The following is a 6,740-nucleotide window of genomic DNA, read 5'->3' as shown; positions in this document are numbered from 1 at the left end:
TCTATATCGCTGATTCTCTGTTCTGCCTCATCCGTCCTTGCTTCCGCGGCATCCATCCTTGATTGCAGCTCAGTTATAGCATTTTTTATTTCATCCTGACTAGTGTTTACTTCTTTTATCTCCACCCACAGAAAGGGATTCTAATCTATTTTCAACTCCAGCTAGTATTCTTTTTATGGTGATTCTAGATTCTGGTTCAGACATCTTGCTTATATCTGTGTTGGTTAAGTGCCTGGCTGTCATTTCTTCCTGCTCTTTCTTTTGGGGTGAATTCCTTTGTTTCACCATTTTGAAGGAAGAAAAGGAATTAATTAAGTAAAAAGAAAATTAAAATTAAAAACGCCACACACACACACTCAAATAAATGATGCTAGATCCTAGGTGTGTTTTTGTCTGGGTGTTGAAAGGAGCTTGACAGATTAGAGAAAAAAGGGAAAAAGGAAAAAAAAAGAAACATTGGAATATTTGAAGAAATGAAATATAATAAGATGAAATGATGGAAGTAAAATAGAATTTGAGAAATTTACCAAAAAGTGAAAAATATAATAGAAAAAAATTAAAAAATATTTGTAATAAAAGTTGAAAGTAAAAATAAATTTTTTGTCTTTCTGTATTCAAGAAAAAGAAATGAAAAAGAAAAAAAAGAAAATTGAATAATTGAACAGTGAACAGACTGAAATACGATTGAAATTACATTGTTTTCCCCTAGAAGTCAAACTATGAAGCACTTTATAGTCCATAAACTAAGCCCGCAGAGAGACTGGTGGTGTTCCTGAAGTGCAAGATTGGCACAGTTGAGCGGGGCTTAGTGTAATGACTCCGTTCTCCACTAGATGGCACTGCTTAGCTTACTGGGGTGGATTGTTGTGGCGCTTGTAGATGTGTATGCATATGCATGGGAGGGGTGAAAATGATGTCACTCAGGCACCCAGTCTCTAGTATCAGAACTCTCTTCTCCCCAGCCCCCAGTCGCACACCCATTCTTTGTCTCCAGCTTCCGTCCACTCCCTGCTTTTACACTGTCTGTGACCAAGCCGTAAGGCTGCCAGGTGGCACCTCCCTCCTGATTTTTATCTCAGATACAGCTGTGTTTCCCAACCCCTCACTTTGGAGGGACTGTGGTTTTGACCTGTTCTGACCCTCTATAGGAGAGTGTTACTAAGCAATGGCCAGGTACTGGCCCCACCCAGGAGCGTTCACGGGACCGTGCTGCTGCAGATGCCCAGAGACTGTGGCCAGGTGCCAGCCCACCCCAGAAAAAGTTTGTGAGACAGTGTAGCAGAAGCATTTCAGAGATATGGAAAATCACAACACACATCTAGTACCAGGCTTCACCCTTCATGACCTTGTTCCAGCACCAGAGAATGTGGTTGCTCTCTGCGGTCTGCTGGCACCTCTGGAATCCGTGGTGGTGGCCACATGGACTCTACCAAATGTCCTCCCAGCAGGGGAACTGCCTCTCCCTTTGTGGCCCGAAGACCCTTGGACTCCACTCTGCTCCTGGGGATTTGCCCTTCTCCAGGTATTGAGCTGTAGTTTCAGACTCTGCACTCCCCCTGTTTATAGTCTTAATGGAATTTAAATCCTCTCCTTTCTTTTTTCTCCCTTTTTAGTTCAGTCCCTGCAGCTGTTTCCACTTTTCCGCTTTCTTTCCAGCTGCTTTTGGGGGGGGTGCTTTTCCCGTATTCCCCCCTGCCCCCATCTCCGCCCTCTCTCCACACACAGAAACAGCTCCCTGCTCTCCATGGCTTCTCTCTGCACCAGTTCACCTCTCCGCCCCATGTACTTGCAGATTTGTGTAGTTTAGATTGTGCAGATTGTTGTTAATCCTCAGATTAGTTTTCTAGGTGTGCAGGATGATTTAGTGTCGAACTGCCTGTATTTCATGGACACAAGACACACACAAAAAAACTTCCATGCTGTTCTGCCATCTTGGCTCCTCCCCTCATTTCCACTCTTTTTAAGCCACCATTAGTGCTATTCCTGCCTCTTTCTGTTTCCTGCATTAGACAGCAGCTGTGGGGGAAGATGGACACATTTCACCCATCCTTGTACCCCCAATAACACTGAATTCTGGTATCTTCCACAGCCATAGGATTCAATTCATTTTTATGGGATTGGCTTAAATTTCAGTGTGTGATAATTTTCCTTTAGACTCTGTAAAAGAAGGATTTAAGAGAAGGAGTAAGAGAAGGACTCTTTAAAATTAAGGACTTTATTAAATTTGCCTTAGGTTTTTAGCCTTATATGTATGAGTTTTTCCACTTGCAACAAATTAGTGGAAATTTTTACACATTACATTTTATAGGTTAAAAGGCTGTATTTACTGTGGCCATGTGGGAAAGGGAGGAGATATCAGAAAGCTCTATTTTATGGTTTCTGAAATTGGCATTAAGAGCTGATGTTTGAATTGTTATCCAGCTATCAACTTGGTGGCTTTGGGTATAACTTCAGTGCCAAGTACTATGTGGTATGAATACAGCACAAATGAAGAGGTTGATTTTCTTTCTTCAAAAAATGTTTTGGTAGAATTTTCGTGAGATAATGGGTATTTGAGCATTCTTGTACTCTACATGGGGAAGTGAATATCATTATGGCCTCTTTGAAAAGCTATTTGGCAATATCAAAAACCTTAAATATGCACATATTTGTCCCAGATATACTGCTGCTAAGAATGTATCCTTTGACAATAATATAGCCAAGAGGGCAAAAACATATGTATATACAGAGATATTTATTGCATCACTGTTTAGAGTAGAAAAATGGAAACAATGAAAATTTTGAATAATAGTGATTTGTATAGATTTTGATATAGCTACACAATAGCTGGCATATTATGCTGATATTTTGTAAAAACATGAATGTGTGTATATAATATTATATATGTAATTATAACATATATAATTTATACTTAAAAACCTAGAAAAAGGTTTTAGCTAAGGTAGAGCAGGATACAGATGACACACTCAATTTGAGTAACTGGGGAGAGTTCAACATAGGGATTATTCAAAAGGTGTAGGCAGCATATAGAGAAACAAAAAGGAATAGTATAGAACCTGGAGCTGATAAGGCTGTGGAGGGTAGGATGTTCTTACCACCTGCAGGTGTACCTGAAGGGGCTATAGGAAGGGACTGTGAGGGCAGGGAGAGCTATGAGGAAATGCCTTTGACGGGCTCTGTGACGTTTCCTAAAGGCATGTAACCTTCCCATAGCAACTCTACAGTGTGGCTGCTGGAGAATGAATGTCTTGGCCTCTCTTTCCCTCCTCCCCATACTCTCTTACCAGTGTTTTGCATTCACTGAGCTCAAGTAGAAGACAGCCTGGAAAAGGGTCTTTGATGCCATCCATATATATCGACCTCCTAAGGCATAGAGCAGGGTGGTGGGATTGAAAGGGATCTGGAAGGGCAAATAGAAATTATCCAGATCAACAGAGGTATACCCATGTGTTAAGAGGTTATCCTGGCCAACGGGATTATGGGTTTATATTCTTGCTTTTTTCTTCTAATTTTTTGAAAACGAACACAAATGACTTGTGTATTTTTTTTAAAGGTTATCTATTTATTTTGAGAGAGAGAGAGAGTAAGCATGAGCGGGTAGGGACAGAGAGAAAGGAAGAGAGAGACTCCCAAGCAGGTTCCATGCTGTTAGAGCAGAGCTCGATGCATATATAATGACTTAATGTCATTATATATAAAATCAGTCTGAGTATTGCAGAATAAAAGAGCTTTAAAAAGGCAATCTAATTCTGTAATCCTGGTAGAATATAGAATTTAGTTAGATTAATAGATAGTGTCATTAAAGCATTATTCTTGAAATGAATTTATTAGGCTAGTTTAAGATAAAATAGCCTACATTATGTCCTCCAGTGGGATATATAAGGAAATATTTATATTATTAATTGTGAATACTTTCCACCCTGAGCCAGCTTTAGTGTATACTTCTTTTTCTTCCTTTACTTTAAGATATTAGTACTTTGATAATAATGCATAAGCATTATAAAACTATTGTCTACAGTTAACTAAGAAATCAGCAATGTCTTTTAAATGTCTACCTTCAATAGAAAGTGTTTTGTGTAATTAACTCAACTATGCATTGTTAAATTTTCTACTCTTTTTCTCAGCAATTGCTTTTTTCTTTCATGGCACAATTTTTTAAATTGCATTTTTTATTAGTGAAAAGATAGGAATATGTGTAGGGCATGTAAAGATGCTATATGTCAAAACTAGTGAAAAAAGAAAACCTTGAAGTCAGCCAGAGAAGAAAAAAGACATTGTATTAGCTTCTTATAGCTACTAACAAGATACCTTAAACTTAGAGACTTAAAACAACCCAAATTTACTATCTTATAGTTTTGTAGGTCAGAAGTCTGACATGGGTGTCACTAGGATGAAAACAAACCATCACCGAGGGTTGCATTCCTTTCTGGAAGTTCTAGGAAAGAGTTGGCTTCTTTATCTCTTTCAGTGTCTAGAGGCCACTCACATTCCTTGGCTCATGGCCCCTTCTTCCATCTTCAAACCCAGCACCTAGCATATCTGTGATCCTGCTTCCACAGTTAACATTTCTTTTTGTCACACTTTTCTGCCTCTGTCTTCCACTTTTATTTATTTATTTTTAAATGTTTATTTCTTTTGAGAGAGAGAGAGACAGACAGAACATGAGCAGGGGAGGGGCAGGCAGACACACACACACACACACACACACACACACACACACACAGTCCAAAGTAGGCTCCAGGCTCTGAGCTGTCAGCACAGAGCCCAACATGGGGCTAGAACTCATGAACTGTGAGATCATGACCTGAACTGAAGTCAGACACTTAACTGACTGAGCCATCCAGGCGCCCCTCTCTCTTCCACTTTAAAAAACCCTTGTGATTAGATTGGACCCACACAGATAATGCAGGATAATGTCCCTCTTTGAAGGTCATCTGATTAACAGCCTTAATTCTATTGGCAACTTTAATAACCTTTTGCATCTAACCTAACATAGGTTTCATGAATTAGAACATGGACCTCTTTGGGAGTCATTTTTCTGCCTACCATAGTCCATTTTTCTGTCCCCTAAGTATATCTATACATGTCCCACATGTAAAATACATTCCCGCCTGTCTCAACATCTCTAATTATAGCATGAAAACAAAGTAAAAAAAATTCATCTACATCTCATTAGCTCAAAAGCCCCAAACCTCATAATTGAAATCAAGCATGGGTGATTTTTTATTTGCTTACCCCATACATGTTACAAACAGAAGAATAAAAATAAAGAAGACAGTAGATTTATCATCTGAAACAATACAAGTTGGAAAATAGTGGAGCAACCTCTTTCAAGTTGTGAGGGAAAAAAATTGTCAGTTTAGAATTTTATACCCAGGAAAATATATTTATTTTATTCAAAAGAAGGTAGAAAAAGAGGAAAAAGAGAAAAGAACAGATGGACCATATAAAAAGTAGAAATATGATAGACTTAACCATATCAAAGGTGGTATTAAATGTAATGGTTTGAACACCCTAATTATAAGGCATAGATTGTCAGATTGGATAAAAGCAAAACTCAATAAAATGCTGCTTACAAGAAACACAGTTTAAATATAAAGACAGAAATAGGTAAGAAGTAATAAATAGGAAGAGATATTTCATGATAATATTAATTACATAAAAGCTGGAGTGGTTATTAAAAGGAAACAAACTAGATTTCAGAATAATGACTATTGGGATGAAGAATGTGATTTTTGTAATGATTAAAGAGTCAGCTTATCATGAGGCATAGCAATCCAAAACATTTATACAGCTAACAAAAATTCAAAATACAAGAAACACAAACTGATGGAACATCAAGTAGACAGATGCACAGTTATATGCAGAGATTTAAAAACCTTTCTCTCAGTGACTAATGGGAGCAACTAGACAGAAAATAAACAAGGACATAAAAGATTTGAACAATACTATTAATAAACTTCAACTAATTGACATTAAAAAAAAAACCCATCCAAAAACAGAATACATATTCTTTTCACATGCACTATTATTTATCAAGATAGACTATATCTTTGGGGCATGGAACATAAAACATATAACATAAAAACATATCTCCTCTGGTCACTATGGAATTAAATTAGGCATCAATAACCAAAAGGTCTCTGGAAAATTCCCAAATATTTGGAAACCAAAGAACACATTTCTAAATTCCAAGTAACCCATGAAACAAAGAAGAAATCAAAAGAAAAATTAAAGTATTTTGAAGTGAATTAAAGGGAAAACACAACACACCAAAACATGTAGGATATTGCTGCCAAAGTAGTGCTTGGTGGGACATTTATAGTACCAAATGCCTCGGTTAAAGAAGAAGTCTCATAAATTTTCTCAGCTTCCACCTTAGGAAACTAGAAAAATAAGAGCAGATGATACCTAAAATAAACAAAAGAAAAATAATAAAGAAGAGAATAGAAAGGAATGAAATAGAAAACAAAGACAAGAAAAGTCAAGGAAGCCAACAGTGGGTTCTTTGAAGAAAACAATGAAAGGGATCTACTTCTAGGGGCACCTGGGTGGCTCATTTGGTTAAGCATCCCACTTTGGCTCAGGTCATGATCTTGTCATTAGTGAGTTTGAGCCCTGAGTCCGTGTTGTGGGTCTCTGTGCTGACAGCGTGGAGCCTGGAGCCTGCTGCAGATTCTATGTCTCCCTCTTTCTGCCCCTCCCCTTCTTGCATGCTCTCTCTCTGTTTCTCTCTCTCA

This window comes from Panthera uncia (genome assembly GCF_023721935.1).
Source record: "Panthera uncia isolate 11264 chromosome B3 unlocalized genomic scaffold, Puncia_PCG_1.0 HiC_scaffold_1, whole genome shotgun sequence".
In the NCBI taxonomy this organism is placed as follows: domain Eukaryota; kingdom Metazoa; phylum Chordata; class Mammalia; order Carnivora; family Felidae; genus Panthera; species Panthera uncia.
Note: the sequence above shows the minus strand (reverse complement) of the source record.